Below are 19,922 nucleotides of genomic sequence, written 5' to 3'. Positions count from 1 at the left end.
GCACACATTCATGTATACACAATGGAAAATTTCGAAAGGTTGAAAAATAACTTAAACAGTTTTTGTTTTCTGGAAATACACTTTGAGTTGGGATAAAAACTGATCCATTCATTTGTGAAACAGAAAAAAACTCAAATCTTCTTTTTATGTAGTCATGTCCAAAGCTGGCAATTTCTTACGAACAGAAGGAATTTTCCTGCTGCTCACATCTTCTTAGGTCTTCTAGTTGTTGTTAGGGCTGTTGCTATTAGTGTTGAGCGATTAATGAAATATTCAGTACCCAACTCGATTTTCTAAAAATTATCATGAATCCGGATAGCCGATTCCGACTTCTATTGAAATCAATGGGAGTAAAGAATCTGCATTACTAACGGGATGGGCAGGGCAGTACTTAGCTCTACCCCCATCCTGCCCCTCCCATTGCAAACAGTGGCAGGGGTCCGTAGCTCAGCACACTAGCTCCCACCTCCGCTCCTTGCAGAGAGGGGCAGCATATATCAGCTGAGTGTGAAAACCCAGTCACTATATGTTCATGTAAATAAGCCCTTCGATATATTGTGGGTGCCATATTAGGTGATGCTGTCCTTGGTCGAAGTTCAACCTACAACTCCAGCTCTAAAAGGCAGCAGCTAACAACTGAGACACTGCACCTGTACTTATTGTTCTAGAAGAGGAGGAGAAAAGAAAGAATAAACACAAATGGAACATAAAAACACAATTCAAATGTTGCCATTAAACAGATCTGCACCTAGAACTCTAGAAAGCCAACATTGCTCATGACTGAGCCACCATGCTTGTGCTTCCTTCTTTTTGTTCTGTCTCCTTTTCCCTAATTTTTCTTCCCCCTCCTACTTAAGTGGAAAGAAGAATAGGAAGATATTTAAGGAGAAGAAGAATTAGGAGGAGTAGTAGTAGAAGCAGAAGAAGGATAAGAGGGAGGAGAAGAAAAACGAAAAAAGGGATGGAGAATAAAATGATCTTTTACTCATTTTCTGTTTCTCCTTCTCCTCCTCCTCCAGAGAAAAATAATCAAAAGGAAGAAGCTTGGTGGCTCAGTGGCAAGGTCTGTTGCCTGGTAGTGCTAGGATTACGGTTGATTATGGATAACATCTGCATGGAATTTTATGTTGTGTTTGTGTTTACTATTCTTCTCCACCTTTTCCTTCCCTAGAGAAGAAAGAAATGTGGTGGCTCACTTGTTAGCTCTGCAGTGCTGGAGTTGTAGGTTCCAATCTGCCATAGGCTGGATCTGGATGAGCCTTTTATGTTCTCTTTGTGTTTCTTCTTGTTGTTTTTCTCATCCAGAATGAAACAGGCAATTGTGTGGACTCAGTTGTAAGCACTGCTGCTGTTTTGCAGGGATGGACTTGTAGATTTAAAACTGAAGGGCAACACCTGGATGAGTTTTTTTTTCTTGTTTTATTTTTGTGTTCTTGTTATTCTTTTTTTCCATTGTAGAAGGGACCAGTGCAATGGCTCAGTTGCTAGCATTGCTGCTTTGCAGTGCTAGAGCTCTATGTTCAAATATGACCAAGGGCAACAAGTGGATGAGTTTTTGAAAGTTCATGCAAATATTATCCTTTATTGGATTTGAACTTAGAATGCCAGCACTAAAAAGCAAGAGTGCTGGGAGCCAAGCCACATCCAGAAAGATAAGACCACACAACCCCCTGTTATGTTTTTATTTGCAAAATTATTTTTTCGCTAAACATTAGTTCAGGATGGCCCAATCCGATTTTGTCACCCAACAAACACAAATAGCAACACTGGTTGCTAAGCAAATACTAACTGCTGATCTACTAGAGTGGGTTAGCTGACCACACTGCTGCAGCCAGCCTAATATGAAGTGGAGTTTCTGACTTGGTTGCCTTTATTTAAACATTCTTGGCTTCTGCAGTGTGTTGCTGGTTATAGGATAAGCTATGTGTGTTTGAATGCAATATTCCTTTTATGGTTCTAGGTCCTTATTTCTAGTCAAGTATTGTATTTCCTGCCATATATTTTGTTCCTATTGTTGTTTATTATTGTCCACACCTTGCTTCTTACCTTGTAGCGTATTTCCTTATTCTTAGTTTGTATCTGCTTTTAGTTCAATTTAAGCTTTTTTCTCAGGGATAGTATTTGAGATAGGATAACTGAGTGCCACATAGGGACAGTGATATCTCATGTTATGGTCAAGGTTAGATTGGGGAGATAAACAGGGAGAACTAGCATTAGGGTCAGGTATTGTAAGCTTGTTATTTCTGTTTCAACCAACCATTTGCTCCATTATCTTACTGTTATCATCATCATGACCATCATCTGATTACTATTACCATTCAGTTTCTGATATCTATTAGTAAGTCCCCAGTCTTGAATTTGTGTTTCCTATTTGTGTTGATACACACTTCATATACTTCTTCTTGGTATTGTATGGTTGCAACACTATTCAAACTCTTCCGCAAGTCCTGGGGCTATTGGAATACCGTGAGACACTACAGGTGTGTAGAAAAGGTGTCTGATATGGCTGAAGTCAAGTTCTAGTGTCTAGCCAGCATTGTTACATTGTTGTGTTAAAGCAGCTCTCTGGTTTCAGTACAAAATTCTGTCCCTGGACTGGAGGGATAGGAGGATATTTTATTTGCAGTTGTTCTTCTCTGTTGTCCCTTCGATCTACTGTTTCTGGGTCTTGTTTTTGACAGTTCAAAATGGCCAGCACAACCTTGAGACTATCTAATCCCCTATGGTGCATTGGTAGTGTTAGACTACTGATGCTCTATACTTGCTCTCTGATTAGCCAGAGATGCTCATGTGATGAGGACTGGCCAATCAGTGTGCATTAGGTAGTTACAAAATCTCTGCAGTCATCTTTGATGGCTCAAAACAGGGCCCAAAACTGGCACATGAGATGGACAGCAGAAAATAACAAGTGCAGGTAATATACCCTCTGCCCCTTCTGCCCCAGGAGAGAATTTTGTCCCGAAATGGAAAGGTCGCTTCAATTGAAATCCAAGTAGAAAGGGGTACTAGTTACTTTCTGCCTTACTGATGTCATCGCTGAACTACAATTTCTAAGTATCATTTTCTTTTTTTTTAGGCAACTTTATGAAAGTGTTTTTATCTGCCTATGATTAACAGGTAAGGATAAGGGCTCACACCCACTGGCGTTTTTTTTTCTCTTGCGCTGTAAGAGCAAGTGAAAACACTCGTCTTGCAGCGCAAGAAAAACGCTGTGATATCGCCAGTGTCTTCAATGGGACCAGTGGCAGCAGCGCTAGCTCCATTGAAAACATAGGCAGAAAATCGTGGACTTCTGCCACAGCTGTCACAGCTGTGGGAGAAGTCCAGCATGCTCAGCCAATAACAGCCAGCGCTTAGCTATTCATTCATGAATTGGCTGTAATTGGCTGAGCGCTCAGCTAATCAGCACAGCTCTTTCAGGAGGTGGGGATTTTTAAATCCCCGCCTGCTGAAAGCGCTGGACAGCAGTGCAGGGGAGCCAGTGGGAGAACGCGTTTGAGCGGCGGAGAGGTGAGTAAAGATTTTTTTGTTTTTTTAACCAATATTTCAAGCCCTTTCCTGAAAATCATGCTGCGGGCGTTGCCACAAACCACTGCTTTCAATGAGGCCGGCAGCAGCGCCGTCCCCACTGAAAGCAATAGGATAGCATGCTGGACATCTGCCACAGCTGTCACAGCTGTGACAGCTGTGGCAGAGGATTCCCTCATCCGCACGGTCCCCACGGGGAATGAAGGAAACTCCTGCCACTGCTATCACAGCTGTGACAGCTGTGGTAGAAGTCCACGATATTCTCCATATGTTTGCAATGGGGCTAGCGCTGCGGCCGCTGGCCCCTTCGGAAACACTGCCGATATCACAGCGTTTTTCTTGCTCTGCCAGGCGACTGTTTTCACTTGCTCTCACAGCGCAAGAGGAAAAAAAAACGCCAGTGGGTGTGAGCCCTAAAGGTGAGCGAGGGAACAGAAATGACTCTCTGGGTGACCAGGTGACATACAAAATAGTCCCCTGAGAGCTAATGTGGCAATGGCAGCTGCCAGACGGCTATTTCCTGTCCTGGAAACTGAAATCTGAACAAGTCTGGAACACAAAGAGCTGAGTGTACAAAAGAAAGACTACGAACAAGTTATTACACATAAGGATTAAGCACCGTCATGTTTTCATTTTCAGCTGGAGGTAAGATTTTAACATACAAGTTGAACACATCAAGAGTAAACAAAATACTCATTGCCAAAATGACAAAAACCTATACATCTACACCCAGCAGTTTACTGGGTGCGCTTCTTGTGCTTTTAAGCATTCACTTATTTAGCACTCATTTAAAGTTATGTTTCCTTCCTATCTTCAGTATAGGTCATCAATAGTTGATCAGCTGGGTCCGCTGCTCGGGACCCCCACCAATCAGCTGATCAGATCCCCACGTCAATAGTATTTTCCTGAAAAATCGGCTGTTTACATTATAAGGCTCAAGCGTGCGGATGGGGAGCTGTTTTTCGTAATCACTGGGTGCAGCTTTCCTGTACATTGTCCAACTAAATTGCTATGGGCACACAGTGTGACTCTTCAGCCGGCTCGGTGCACGAGTTCTCATATTTATCTCTATGGCAGCCGGCTGAAAATAGTCACGCAGGGACACAGCATCATCATCATCTGATTACCATCAGTTTCTGACAACTATTAGCAAGTCCCCAGTCTTGAATTTGTGTTTCGTATTTGTGTTGATACACACTTCATATACTGGTTCTTGTCTGGTTGTAACACTGTTCGACTCTTCTGCAAGTCCTGGGGTATGGGAATACTGTGAGACACTGCAGGTCTGTAGGTGACTGATATGGATGAAGTCCCCCATTCCAGTGCTGGATCGGGGGACGTGGTGAATATCAAGCATAACTTCCTGGGCTCCCTGTTCATTCATGTTGGAGCCCCATAATGTACTTTATCCAGCTCAAATATGATGGCAGATTCCGTTTAGCGTGGACCCACACGAGCGTGTTTGTGTGGGCAAAATCTGCGCACGCTATACACAGAGAATAGAACCCATTAATCTCAATGGCTTCATTCTCTTTGCTCGTTTTCACACACGCTAGAAAACACAGCATGCTCTATTTGGTACGCAAAGGCCCTATGGAAGTCTATGGGAGGTGCATAAATGCGCACTTAATACCTGTGCGATTTCGCAGCTAAAAGGACACATTAAGCTAAAAAGCCTTCAAAATCACGGCGTGGGTATGTCCCGCACCCATGTGAAATGGTCCAGCAAGTGCATAAAGTATAGTATAGTAATAGTATTAGAAAAAAGGGGTGTGAAATCGTGTTGTTCACCATGGATATGCAGTGTGCTGATGTGAGCGTGTTTGCGCATACGCTCGTGTGAGTCCTCCCTTAATGTGCAAATCCAAGGGCTACTTCATACAGGCGTATTTACGCACAAAATTTGCGCAGAGAATAAAACCCATTGATTTCAGAGGGGTCACTCACATTTCCTAGATTTGCGCACGCAAAAAAATTATGCAATCTGCAAGTGGATGCGCAAAATACAGTGCAAAACCGTGGAAAAAGAACACATCTGGACCCTCATTAGGCTAAGTAGCCTTTTAAATCAGGGCAGGGTGGTGTTACGCATGCATGTACAGTATAATTTTCAAAAACGCGCAAATAAACTTTGTTCATAGCGCAAATACGTGAAATTGTGCGCATTTGTGCATACGTTCATCTGAAGGAAACCAAAAGGCTTCTTCAGACGGGCGCATGTGCAAAAATGCTCGTCGCTACAGATTTTCTGCACATGAACTAGTCCAAAGCCCTTATTTACTATTTAAACTTTGCACTATCGTGTGCAGAAAAAAAGCTGAAGGATAGGGCAAGGCGTATTTTTTTCTCGTGCGTAGTAATATCTTTGAGAATCACGTTAGTAAGAACAATACGATTGAAATCGATGGCTTAGTTTGTTCACGTTTTGCGGGCGTGATTTTCCTACCCGCAAAACATCGCACAATCGCGGTTATCTGTTTAAGCCCTAAGGGTCCAGTATGTTCACACCTGGCAGATCATTCTGCTACTGAAAATCCACTCCATACATGTGAATAGGGTTCTTCAGCACGTGCTGCGATTTCTGCTGGGAGCTCAAACCTCCTGCAGCGCAACTCATGAGAAATAAAACATTAGGGCTTCTACAAACGACCATATTTGTGCGCAAAACTCAGAGAATGGAACCCACTGATTTAATTAATTTTGCACGCAGAAAAAAATGAGCATGCCTTGCGGGCACAAAGAGTACAGTAGGCTGCTCCGATATGCACGCAAAAAAGCCTTGAGCATTGTGCAAATATGTTGCGCTGAGGCATGTGCAAAAACAAATACGCCTTTGTGAAGGGGGCCTTTGTTGTATAAGGGTGGCTTTCCATAGACGTATTCAATAGAGAGGTGGAAATCTGCAGTAAGGGCTTCTTCACACCACCGTGTTTGTACGGGTATTTGTGCGTGCAAAATCTGTGCGCACAAAACACAGGATAGAACTTGTTGATTTTAATGGGTTCGTTCTAATGACTGCGTTTGGCAATGCAATTAGCGCGCACAGAAAAAATGCTCTATTTTCCTGCACAGCATAGGCACTTATAAAAGTCTATGGGCGATACGAAAATACGCAAGGGGAAGTGTGAGACTCAGTGCAAAATACGGGGAAAAGAACATATCTGGACCTCATTAGGCTTTCAATCCACAGAAAGGAACCGACCCGGTGTGCGCAAAGTCCAGTACTAATCGCAGACACGCATGCAAATGTACTTCATCCAATCTCATTCATGTGTTCATGGGGGGGGGGGGGGGGGGGGATCCTTAAAAGCCTAGGCTGCGCTAAAATAGCATGTTTATATTAACCCTAAGGCCTCCTTCCCACGGACGGATTTCCGCCGCGTAATTCGTGGCGAAAATCCGCCGCGTTTCCCGCAGCTATTAGGTTCTATTGAACCTAATAGCTCAGGGCTCATGGTGCGGAATTCCACCGTGGAATTCCGCACCGTGAACTCTCCCGTCCTCACCCGTGGCATGCTCTATTTGCCGCGGGTGTACGTGCGGACGGCTTCCATTGCAGTCAATGGAAGCGGTCCATTCACGCTATCTTCCGCTGTAGCACAGCGGAAGATAGCGTGAAATCACCTCTCCGCCTACCGCCGTCGCGTCATATGACACGGCCGGCCGCGTCATGAGACGCGGTGGGCGTGTCATGTGATGTGGCCGGCGTGTCACATGACGCTGCGGCGCGTCATGAGGGAGCGTGGACGCCGGATCCGCAGGTAAGTTTGGGGGTCTCTGGGGGGCGCCGTGACGGGCTCCACCGCGGAATTCTGCGGCGGAGCCCGTCACGGCCGCGTGCAGCCAGCCTACTGCTGTCGCAGTTGCTTCGGTCCTGATCTGATTCCGGGTAGCATGCAGTCTAAGTGCATGACCAACGCAACAATCACTAGTCTCAGCATTGCATCATTGTACTGTATTTGTATTTTCTGCAACAGTTACAGTATCTTATGTGAGAACTCAGTCTAAGGGCTTATTCAGACCGGCGTATATCGATCGGGTTCTCCCCCCCACCTGTCTTACTCTGAAAATAAGCCCTAGCATCATTTTTCAGGATTTTTGAGGATGCTAAATGAGTTTTCAAGATTTTGAGGATGCTTGAAGTATAAGCCCTACTACAAAATTGAGCCATAGTTACAGTTATAAAAAAACACAATATAAATAATGTCCAGTCAGCTATACATGAAAACAAGTAAAATCTATTGTAGCAAAAATTAATATGAGACATTGTCTTATTTTCGGGGAAACAGGGTATATGCTGTCCCTCTCTGCAGGGGGAGGAGGCGGGCTGGTCCAGGATCAGTGCACTGAGCTCCCGCCCCCTCTCCGCCTGTCGCCACTGCTTGCAATGGGAGGGGGCAGAAAAGGGCAGAACTTAGCTCCACCCCCGACTCTCTCCTCCCATTGCAAGCAGGGTAGAGGGGGCGGGAGCTTAGTACACTGCTCCCGGTCCGCCTCCTCCCCTTGCAAAGAGGAGCAGTGTATATCGGCTCAGCGTGAAAACCCGACTGATATACGCAATGGATCGGCCGCAGCTCGTGAACGAGAATATTGCAATCACGAGATTTTGGCTAATCCCGGGATACAAAGTCTGCATGGAAATTCCGTGGCAATTACGCCCGTGTGAACCCGGCCCAAGGGCTCACACCCACCTGGGTTTTTTTGAGGCTGCATTAACGCTGCGTTTTTTTAATGCAAATGTCAATGGGACTTTTTAATGTTAAAAATGCACAAAAGCACAAGTGGGTAGGAGCACCCCTACTCCCCAAAAAATGTATCTACAATTGTTCTTAATTCCAGTAATTTAGAAGATCTGGTAATTCAGAAACCTATGCATTATACGGAAATCATGAGAAATGAAATAATATACATGTGAATCCTGGAGAGGATACAAAAATAGCAGTATATAGTCGTGTAGAATAGGACGGAGGCGTAAAAGCGTATTACTTTGCTTCCAGACATAACCCTTATAATTGTTTAATCAAATTGCAGGTTCAGATGGCAGAGACTTACGGATATCTCTGTCTGACACTGATAAATACCTCATTAGTATACATATCTCACCAGGGATAGGCTCTGTACAGCACAGACTGATTACATGGAGCCCATTCCGTTTAATAGATTAAGGTTTTGTAAATCAGGCACAATCTGCTTACAGGGGCAATGACCTTGAGCAGTTTTAGTAATGAAGTAAAAGTATATATAGAGCACTTCTCCCGACTAGAAATGAATGGAAAACAGGCGTTGGGATCACTCAAAGCCTTGTATCCTCAAGGAGACTATGAAGAGATGTCCAATGAAACCCCACAAACTCTACGTAAGGATCCATGACTTCTAACCTCCTCTGTCATCAGTCCATGCTTGTATGACCAAATGAGTCTGGACGACCTCAGTGAGGAGAGGAGAAAGAGACAGCAGCTTCTTATTCATTATCATTAGACAGCCAGCTGCGCTACCGTTCCATAATGATGAGCAGATATAAATCAGCCCACCCTCACCCTTCATTGTCACTGGGGCCTGTGGTTTATTTTATTACAAACAAGGATGGATGACAGGACGACTTTGTAGATCCAGAAGAAAACCCATCAATTGATCCAAACTGTCTCCCCATGAACATTGCTTTAGAGAGGACCTATCAGCTTTCCTGACATGAGCTGGTCCGATGTTATTCCTTTTATGAGGTTGTACATGGCACTTCACAAAGCCCATGAAAAACCTTACCCTGCACTGAGGAAGAGCAAGGTTTTCTGCTAAATGGGTTTAACAATCTGGTTCTGGGTTGGAGCCTCTTGTTGCGATCAGTATGGGCCAATAGTGTAGTCAGGGTGAAGCCAGTGGTCGGTACATGGGTAGTATCGGTTGCAGTATAACAGGGGCAGACAGGTAGTGTAGTCAGGGTGAAGCCAGTTGTCAGTACACAGGTAGTATTGGTTGCAGTACAATAGGAGCAGACAGGTAGCGTAGTCAGCGTGAAGCCAGTGGTCCGTACATGGGTAGTATTGGTTGCAGTACAACAGGAGCAAACAGGTAGTGTAATCAGGGTGAAGCCAGTGGTGGTACACGGGTAGTATTGGTTGCTGTACAAAAGGAGCAGACAGGTAGTGTTGTCAGGGTGAAGCCAGTGGTCGGTACATGGGTTGTATCGGATGCAGTACAATAGGAGCAGAAGGTAGTGAAGTCACAGTGAAGCCAGAGGTTGGTACACGGATAGTCTCAGTTGCAATACAATAGGAGCAGACAGGTAGTGTAGTCAGGATGAAGCGAGTGGTTGGTACCCGGGTAGTATTGGTTACAGTACAATAGGAGCAGACAGGTAGTGTAGTCAGGGTGAAGCCAGTGGTCGGTACACACGTAGTATCAGTTGCAGTACAATAGGAGCAGACAGGTAGTGTAGTCAGGGTGAAGCTAGAGGTCGGTACATGGGTAGTATCAAATGCAGTACAATAGAAGCAGACAGGTTGTTTAGTCAGGGTGAAGCCAGAGGTCAGTACACAGTAGTATTGGTTGCAGTACAATAGGAGCAGACAGGTAACATAGTCAGGGTGAAGTCAGTGGTCGGTACACAAGTCTATTCGTTTACAGTGTGAGGACCGGGCAGGTAGCGGAGCTCAACTATAAGCTTTAAGCAGAAAAATCTCGCAAGGAGAGAGAGACAGAGCCAGGTTAATATAATATAGCTAATTAAGCGCTGCGGAATATGTTGGCGCTATACAAATAAAGTTTATTATTATTATTAATCAAGAGACAGAGTGGGACCAATCAGGGAAACAGGAGCAGGGAACCAGAACCAGGTCATGCAGGGTAGCTATCCAAAGGGCTGGATAGCTCAGCCGGTAGAGCCGCTGCCAGGAGTTCCTGGATTCGAATCCTGACAATGGGTGTTTGGTTTGGTTGATAACCAGAGTCCTGTTTCAAGATACTGACTTACAGGTTAACTACCAATAGGTGGCACTAGAGAAACATTTGGTAGTGTTGATCCAGAAGAAATATGTTAGAAATGTTTTATGTTATGATCTAGCAACATCTTTAAGGCCACGCCATGGTCCACATCTTCGATTTATACACAGTAGTGGTGGGATAGGTGAACCCTATAGATGACTATGATGGTGCTTTGACTTCCTGACATAGACTGACCTCTCAACATTTGTTGACTGATGTACCGATTCTGCCTTTTTCTGATATTCCTTATCTGATCTGAACTCGCTGTCTTATTTGACACTTCCACTTTTCAACCAGAGTGCTTTGCAACTCTTCTTGAGTTTAGCAAACCAACAGACAGTAGTTCCTTAGCGTGCACCTGTGACCAATTGACAGTATTTCAAAGCAAGTGGGACCATATATGTGCTTTTGTGGACATCCTTCTCACTATGGAAATGTTGAACATATAATCATTCACCAAGGAATGATTATATCCTGACCACTTTAAAGGGATTGTCTGTGACGTTTGCTATTAATAAACTTTCCTCAGGACAGATCATGAATAGTTGATTGGCGGGTGTCTGCTACTTGGGATCTCCACCGATCAACTGATCACCAGACCCACTGTCAGTGCAAACAGCACACGAAGCAGATACTGTAGACACAGTACCCACTGAATTCAATGAGAGCTGTGCCTGTAGTACCAACCAAAGCTGCTGCAGTGTTGACAGTACTAACTGCCTCGAAAGCTGGACCCCTACCAATTCACTATTGATCTATCCTCAGGTGAGAAAATCCTGCACATGAGAAGCGACAGGTCTTGCGCTGTCTATCAGCGTTTTATGCAGAAAGTTGCCAAAGAAGTCAATGACAGCTAAAAAAAAAAATCAGGGGGGCGGATGCGACCGGCGGACAACGCAGGAAAAAAGACAGCTGGCCCTTATTAGGCTTTACATAGCCATTCTATTTCACGGAAAGGGAGTATCACACGTTTAAACTGGCATTTCGGAGAATCTCGGGTGCAAATTTTTAAAATCTTCATGTGCATTTACCCTTAGGTGTGTCTTAGGGTGGATTCAGACGAGTGTAAGCGCAAAAACACCTGCAAATAGCATGACTTTTTGCACTGTAAAGGTCATGCTATCAAGTATTGGAGCCTTTTGCTGTCGTTTTTGCGCTTCCGGTGACCTTTACATCGGCATAGGACACACCCGTGTCTTCATTTGAGAGGCTGTGCACCCTAATTAGGAAACAGTATTTTCAATTTCCCCACAAAATGGTGCAGTTCATTGCACAATTGCGCGGGGATCTGTTGCTCAAATGTGCACCAAAATACAGCATATCGCAGGTTCTTTTGTGAGCGTGAAATGCGAAAGTGAGGATGAGCATATTAGAATCAATATTATTCTGCGCATTGCATGTGCATACACGCTTATCTGAAGCCGCCCATAGGTGCACATGTGAATGGTTCCTTACTTGGTGTCATTAGGAAGAACTTAGTAAAAGCAAATTCCTTTCTATGTTGGTGACTCTACCCTTAGAGCTCCTTTAGGCGAGAGTTCGTGTAAAAGCACTTGTGATAGCATGACTTTTTGCGTAATGAGGGTCATGCTATCGCACGTATATCTGTGCTTTTTACCGTAGTTTTTGCGCTGCTGGTGTGATGATTTCCCTGTGCTATGAACCTCTATGGCGCCTTTGTTGTGCAAATGTGCACCACAATAGAGCACGTTGCAGGGGGGGTTTTTTCACGCAAAAGTGTGCAAATTTTGCGTGCGCAAACACGCTTGTGTGAAGAAGCTCTTAGAGTGGTTTCACGCGGGCGTATTGCAGAATACGCTCGCTCCTTTGCAATTTTTCTGAGCAGGAAATGAAGTTACTTTGTAGGCATGCCTGCTACCACTAGTTCACATGAGTCTCTAGGAGGCTCTTTGTTGCGCAAGTGTGCACAATACAGAGCATGTCCTATATTTTGCACCCATGAGAACTGCACATGCAAAACAAAGAAATTAGAATAATCCATTGAAACCAAAGACGTACTGAAATACGGCCGCCTGAAGACGCCTTCAAGGCTGGTTTTAGACGAGCTTATGGAAACATGTCCATAATACGGATCTGTCCCTAGATTGTGCAGGTCACATGTATGTGTACACTCCTTGTCCATCTTCCTTATTTGCAAATTCCCAATCATTGCTCTACAGACTTGTGTAACGAGTCAAGCACTGATTTGCAGGAATGCTTGCCATCCAATAGGTGGCGCTGTAGAGGTATTGTTGCATCTTCCTTATTTGCATATTACCCAGAGGAGCATGGATGGTCTTATAAGTCTCCTTACTTACCTTCTTGGTGCTCTCCCTAAGGAGAAATGTTACCCCTCTCGAATGTGTACATTCGTCTCTGCTTTCAGTGAAGGACAAATCAAACTCTCTGCCCTCGCATGACGACTGCTGTAAAGCTATTGCTTGGCCAAGAGCAGAGCCAAACAATCCTCATTCTGGGGTCTGAGGAGCCCCCCACGGAAACTCATTGTATTTTCCCTGAACTTTACCTCCACCAAGCTGACCTTTGTGCCTTATCTGGAACAACCTGCTTCTTGAGGCTTCTTCAGATGGGCGTATGTGCAACTATGCTTGCCGTTAGGGAGCGTAGTTGCGCATGGCCCATTTTTTGTATTTTTTCTGGACCATTGAAACTCTACAAGTTTGGAAGAAACTATTTTTTTGCATGTACTATTAGCAAACAAGAATAAACCAGTGAAAACAAAACCATTGAAATTAATAGTTTCGTTTTGTTCTGTTATGTGGCCGTGATTTTAACGCTCATCAATTTAAGCCTTTACAACTGCGGCGATCATATGTCTGTAATTACATGTTGAAACTACACATCATCCATCACTGCAGCAATATTTAGAAACCCCTCTTTAAAAATCCTACCTTCGCCCTTTCATAGGGGTACAGGGGCCCAGCTTTCATTGCTACCCTTGGAATCTATCTTACCGTAGTCATTTTTGCGCTCACAATGCCAGTTCACACGCTCGCACGTTACTCCCTTTCCGTGGAATAGAATGGCTATTTAAAGCCAAATTAGGGCCGCTGCCTACTGCCTGCGTTTTACGCAGGGTCACACCCCTCCCTTATTTAACCATAGACTTCTATGGCAGCTTTCTGCGTAAAACACAGTAACATAAGGCAAGTCCTATCTTTTCCCACACACAGCAATGGCAAGCGAGGAGCACGCTTATGAGAATGAACCCATTGAAATCAATAAGTTCACTGTGTCAGGTTTTGTGAGTGTAAGTATGACGTGCGCAAAAACGTGTTCCAATACTTTTGTCTCTTTAGGCTTTTAATGACATCCTAGATTAAGGGTAGTTTCACACGAGTGATAAAATCGTGTGATTTTCGCCTGATGCGAGAGTGAATAAAAAGGCAGAATTATGAAAACAATGATTTTCAGAGGTTTCATTCCCATTAACGCTGTGTTCACTGATGCCATGTTGCGAGAACAGAAAAATCGTGGCAAGCTCTATCTTTCTGTGATGTGCGATTTTTTTTTTTTTATTATAATTTTTTTAATCTCCCATGTTTCCCTATGGAGCCTCCTTTTTATCGCATCACAATGTAGAAACGTGCGTTACGATTTTAACATTAGAAATGACTTTCGAGATAAAAAATCTTTTATTCGGGGGCGGCAGCAATGCGATGCAAGATTTTTTTTTTTTTTAAAAAGCATCGCTGACTCTCAAAAATTGCAAGAACAAAGACGCGATTTTGACGCGATTTTCTCACGCCAAAAATCGCGATTGCCTGTGTGTTAACAGGTAAGCCTATGTGCTAGCAAGCCATAGTTCCAACTGGATGCTGATTGATTCTCCTGGTGGAGGAACAGGCAAATAAGGGAGACATAAAAGCAACGCTCTCTCCTTCACAAAATATGTCAAATAAATCTCCAGATGGGAGAAAACTTTTTAACACCATTTATTGGCAGCTATTCAGCAAATCTTTTTTTGTGCTTTTTATTACCCAAGAGCGAAAAGCACAAATAGTGCAGACGGGTGCAATATGCTTCCAGCACGCTGAAAAGTTCTCATGATGAACATACATGCAAAGTGATCGCACCAATATGAAGCGCATCAAACACCGGATAGCTCGTGCTGTTATGTAGTCTCTTCGTGATGACCACCAGCACATATGTGCGTGACACACCCTCTCCGCGGCAAATTAAAGCCTAATAAGCTCCAGATGTGTTTTTTTCCTCAGTTTTGCGCAGTGTCACACCCTTCCCCATGAGTATTTTCACACCTCCCATAAACTTCTATGGCACTTTTGCTGCGTAAAGCGCAAGAAAATAGAGCAGGACCAATTTTTTTGCGGGTGCAAAACGCAGTTATGAGGACCCACCCATTTAAAGCAATGGCTTCTACTCTGTGTTTAGTGCGCATAGATTTTCTGTGTGCAAATACCTACGAAACATGGTTGTGTGACTCTGCCCTAAGGGCTTATTTAGACGACCGTATATCGGCTCGGTTTTCACGCCGAGCCGATATACGGTGTCCTCGTCTGCAGGGGGGGGGGGAGGGAAGAGCCAGGAGCAGGAACTGAGCCCAAAAATCAGGAACGACGCCCAAAAATCATGGGAACAAAGATACGACTTTGCTGCGATTTTCTCACACCAAAATTGCGATTGCCCGTGTGAAACTAGCCGGAGTGTTCCACAAAGTTTCCTACTTGTATATCTTTGTGTAAAGAAGATATTCTGGGTGGCCCTGACTTTAGAATCACCCTGTAGCTCATACACAAGCCCTAATACACATACTCACTGGGCAGCTAATGCGTTCCAGTGCAAAATCTATAACAGGTCCCCTATGTACCATGCATAAAACTGCTATCTTCTTATGTACTACCATAGGGAGGACTTCAGGCCCCTCACTGCTGATTCTGCACCCACAATAGTTATGTTCTTGTCCCAGGGACAGAATCCTTCAGTTTTGTGAACTGATGCAATGCCTGAGCCTGACAAGACGTGCCATTTGTGAAGGTAGCAGATGGCTTTCCAAGTTAGATTGCAGTCCAGGTCATAGCCATGAGGATGAGAGGGGACAGATCCGCCTAATAAAGAAAAAAAAACATCTTCCCCCATGGGAGACTGTTGCATTAATAGAAGTCCAGTGTAATTAAATGTGGCTGCCCTTTCACTGTAACACGTTCCCTAGGTCTATACATCTTGGCGAATGATCATGTTTATCTTCATTTGCAGACAGAGATGCCTCAATGCCATGATTGATTGTAGCATAAAGTCCACTCATTTTGTACATCTACCTCTTAGGTTATGCCATAGGTCTCTGTTTTTAATATAGAAGAAAAGGTTAATCTTCCTAAAAGCATTGAGTTGTATATTTTACGTCCGTGCTTCACTTTGTGCAATTTACATTTCTTAATAAATCCTTTTTCACTTGATTAGTTTGTGCTACTTTAATGTATCATTGCAGCAGCAGTATAAGCAGTACAAATAAATATTTGTCCATGTGCAATAAACTCTGTAAGTCCAGTCAGACTTGCAAGAAATCTTTGGGTATGCTCACCATGCTTCACTTGCCACATGAGAGAGCGTTGGGCCTATTATAAGTGAAGAGCCCCCTTTTGAAGAACAAGGGGCACTGCTGTTTTAACACCACCCCGACACAGGTGGAGCAGGAGAGGAAGCCCCATTCCTCCTTGCTGATGTGGATGGTGATACGATTAGTGCATCACCCACCCAGAGGGTACAGGAGAGGGAGGTGCCGGCCTCAGCGGAGCGGTAACACAGTTAGCATATCACCCACTTACATAAGGAGGGGCCAGTTGTTAGTGCTGGACAGTGCCGTTAGTGTGATATAGTGCTGAGCACACCATGTGGCAGGCTCTTACCCTACTGCTGGGGTTGGGTGTTGAAGATGCATGATTATGAAGATTGTTGCAGCTTGGGAGGGGAGGCACAATGAGTGCATGAGAGAGAGGACCCATGTGGATACAACAGAGTAGTCCAGATAAGCATAGTGTTATGGGTTAGGAGTATGGCCCCTGTGGGCCAACCAACCTGTCCTAGACCAGTCTTGGTGTGGTTTGCAGCTGACTCCTACAGTAATAGGGACTGTTACTAGGAAATGAGACCCTTGGCTGCAAAGGGAATGGGAAGACCCTTACCTACAAGCAAGTCGATTGCCATGATAAGGACAGCCCGGTGCTGGAGCCTTGGGTTTGACTATCTCTAATGGCATACCGAACGCAGGGAGCAGCAGCAGACAGAGGTGCATGAAGATGCAGGAAAGGACAGGAGCAAACCATAAAAAGGAACTGACAGAAAACAAATGTATACACGGACAGATATACAAGAAGCCTACTCAGGGAGGCTGAAGGAGACCTACACAACACAGAGCAGACTGAGCACACAGACATAGCAACCTAGGAAAACTAAGTGTCAGAACCGAACGCACATCAATTCTCAGGTAAAGGGGAAGTGACACAACCCAGCTTAAATAGATGAGTAATGCCTATTTAACCCACAGTGAAGCTGAGAGCCAGAGAACTGGTTAACCCCAGTACTGGAAGAAAACAGACATATAGGATCCATACACACAGGAAGAGCAGAGCGATGCTTGTGGCTGCCCGGAATCAAAAGAGGGTGGAAGACACAAGTGGTAGACCTTATGCAGTGTTCGAGGAGCAGGCCCTCAGCCTAGGAGACAGTGGGGTAGAGTTTGGGCCTTGTCACGGGGCTGTACCATCTCCCACCCTGAGGGTAGCACAGGACACGTTCAAGTAACTGAGGGTAGGCCTTTCAAAGAGGTAACCCAATATGTGGTTTACCTTAGTAGTCTGTTGTCACGGGTGACGCCACAGTTCCTTCCTCTGCGGTGAATCCGGATGGTGAAATAAATGGTCTGCATACACAGGGAACTTTTAAATAGCACAGTCGGCAGTGCTTCTTTACTTGCAAAAAACTATTTACAGCCCAGTTACAAGTATTTAACTCACGCTAGCAGGAAAATGGTGCAGACATCACAAAGTGGTGTGACAGGTAGGAAATCACGGGTTGACAGAAGAATCTACAGTCCTAGTTATCTGTAGGGTTCTGTTTCCGTTAACAACTCCTTTTACTCTTGCCAGATCCCTACCAGTCAGAACTTACATTTGGCAGACACTCCACACTGCAATGGCGGTTCCACTCTCTCTTCATCCATCAGTGGCTTAGGACACCACTGGCATCTCCTGGGTAAAGCAGGCCCAAGGTAGGCTAAGGATGCCTTTCAGCCTCTTCAATTCTTAGCCACACAGAACTGAAGGTGTCTGTGTGGCTCACTTGCAGCTCCGCGCACGCTCCTCACACTTGCAAGTCCAGAACGGATCTCTTTGCAAACCAGCTTGCATTCATATATATAAAGCATGATCACGTGACAAACAACAAGATACATTTCTCAGACATATTACATACCAGACAGTTAACTCATTCATTGCTGCAGTTATGCAATACACATCATATTCATGCAACATGAAAGACACTAACAATACAAAGCATGAGACAAATGTATTCATATATTATAGAGGGGCCCCATTAACTCCGAGCCACTACACTTACACATATTCTGGCAAGAGTATAGATTATAAACCATAACATATCACCTCGGTTCAGTTAAGGCTCATACCCCACTAACCCGGTTCCTTTTCTCTTTCCCTACAATTATCTCAGTCCAGGAATAATAGGTTTAGCGATCCTGATAACACGGCAACAATTCTTCGTAGATTGAGAGCTGAATAAGGTCTGTAATGGTTTGATTTCCTTCATGGGCTTGACTGACAATGCTACACTCACATGCCATTAGTTAGGCCTTGTTGTGTGCACACAAACAACTCTATCTGAGACCAGAAAAAATAAATCCAAAGTAAACAAAAATCCTGCGTTCATAGGAAGATCATGTAGCAACGAGTGTAACCAATGTAGCACCAATGGTCAAGGAACAAAAAAACATACTTGGGAGGAGAGGGATATGATCAACATAGAAGCCCCCTCCTGGGGATGGTGAGCCTAGTTGTATCTGGGTTGTCAGGTGGAGACGCAGGGAACTCCTGCCATGGTAATAATTTTTAGTTTATTTATTTATTTTAAGTAGCAAGGTAACAAACAATAATATTGGTGACGCGTTTCTGTGCACACAGGCACTTTTATCAAGCCATAGCCTATGGTGTTACATTGGTTACACTCAATGCAACAAGCTCTTCCTATGAGCACAGCATTTGTTTTTTACTTGTTGCTCTCCTCTCACCAGTGGATGCTATTAGCATAGGAAGAGACTATCCAGGAACTGTCATTGGGACTACAGGTGAGGCACCTGGGCACCCTGTTTTTTGGGCACAGGTGTCCATATCAGGTGAGTCCTAAATTTTTTTAAAGAAACTCCGAGGCGCTTTCCTGATTTCTTCATTCTATCTGAGACAGGTCTCACTTACAGCTTGTCGCGTTTGACTGTTGTTTTTAGATGCGTAATTTGCTGCGGAAACATCTGCTAAGTCAGCTTGAAGTTTGCTGTCACGCGTAGTGTGGCCTCACTAGTAATAGTACTCCCCTATACCAGTCCCAGCAATAACAGTAACCCCCACAGTAGCCCAAATAGTATTATTGCTCCCCTATACCAGTCACAGCATTAATAATAACCCAACTGTAGCCGCAGCCAATAATAGTGACCCCCGCAGTAGCCCCAGTAGTAATAGTGACCCCCACAGTGGCCCCAGCAATAATAGTGACCCTCCCAAGTAGCCCCAGCAATAATAGTGACCCCCTCACAGTAACCCCAACAATAATACTGACCCCCCCACAGTAGCCCCAGCAATAATAGTGACCCCCACAGTAGCCCCCAGTAGTAATAGTGACCCCCCACAGTAGTCCCAGCTACAATAGTGACTCCACAAAGTGGACCAAAAGTATTAGCGCTGCCCCTTAGATCCATATACTTACCTCTTTCTGGTCTTCACAGCGCCTCTGCTCTTCTCAGTGCTGCTGCCGGCGTTTCTTGTGGAACCAAAAGTGGAGTGGTGAAGGAAGGGGAGGATGAAGGTCCTGGATGCACACACTGCCATCAGTGTGTGCATCCTGCCTGCAGCACTGCAGAGTGATTACCGGCCGGGAAGCTGCGGCACCCCGAATGGTGACCTGACGACCATTCGTCCCACTGGGGGCCCAGCGGAAAGCGGGACACAGGGTCCCAAAGCCTAAATTGGGACGTCTGGTCAGCTTAGCTATAATGGATGGACTGATGAGAGCACACTGGAGGACAAGGAGTCTCTCTCTCTCTGTCAATACTGTTAGGTGAGAAGCTGAGCATCCAGGAGGAAAAACATAGCATCAGGATTAGATTCAACAGGTGTTCATGCTTTGGTCCATGTATCAGTCCCTAGCAGTGACAG

This window comes from Eleutherodactylus coqui, chromosome 5 (genome assembly GCF_035609145.1).
Source record: "Eleutherodactylus coqui strain aEleCoq1 chromosome 5, aEleCoq1.hap1, whole genome shotgun sequence".
Taxonomy (NCBI): Eukaryota; Metazoa; Chordata; class Amphibia; order Anura; family Eleutherodactylidae; genus Eleutherodactylus; species Eleutherodactylus coqui.
The sequence above is the reverse complement of the archived record's forward strand: the minus strand, read 5'-3'. Positions refer to the sequence as shown.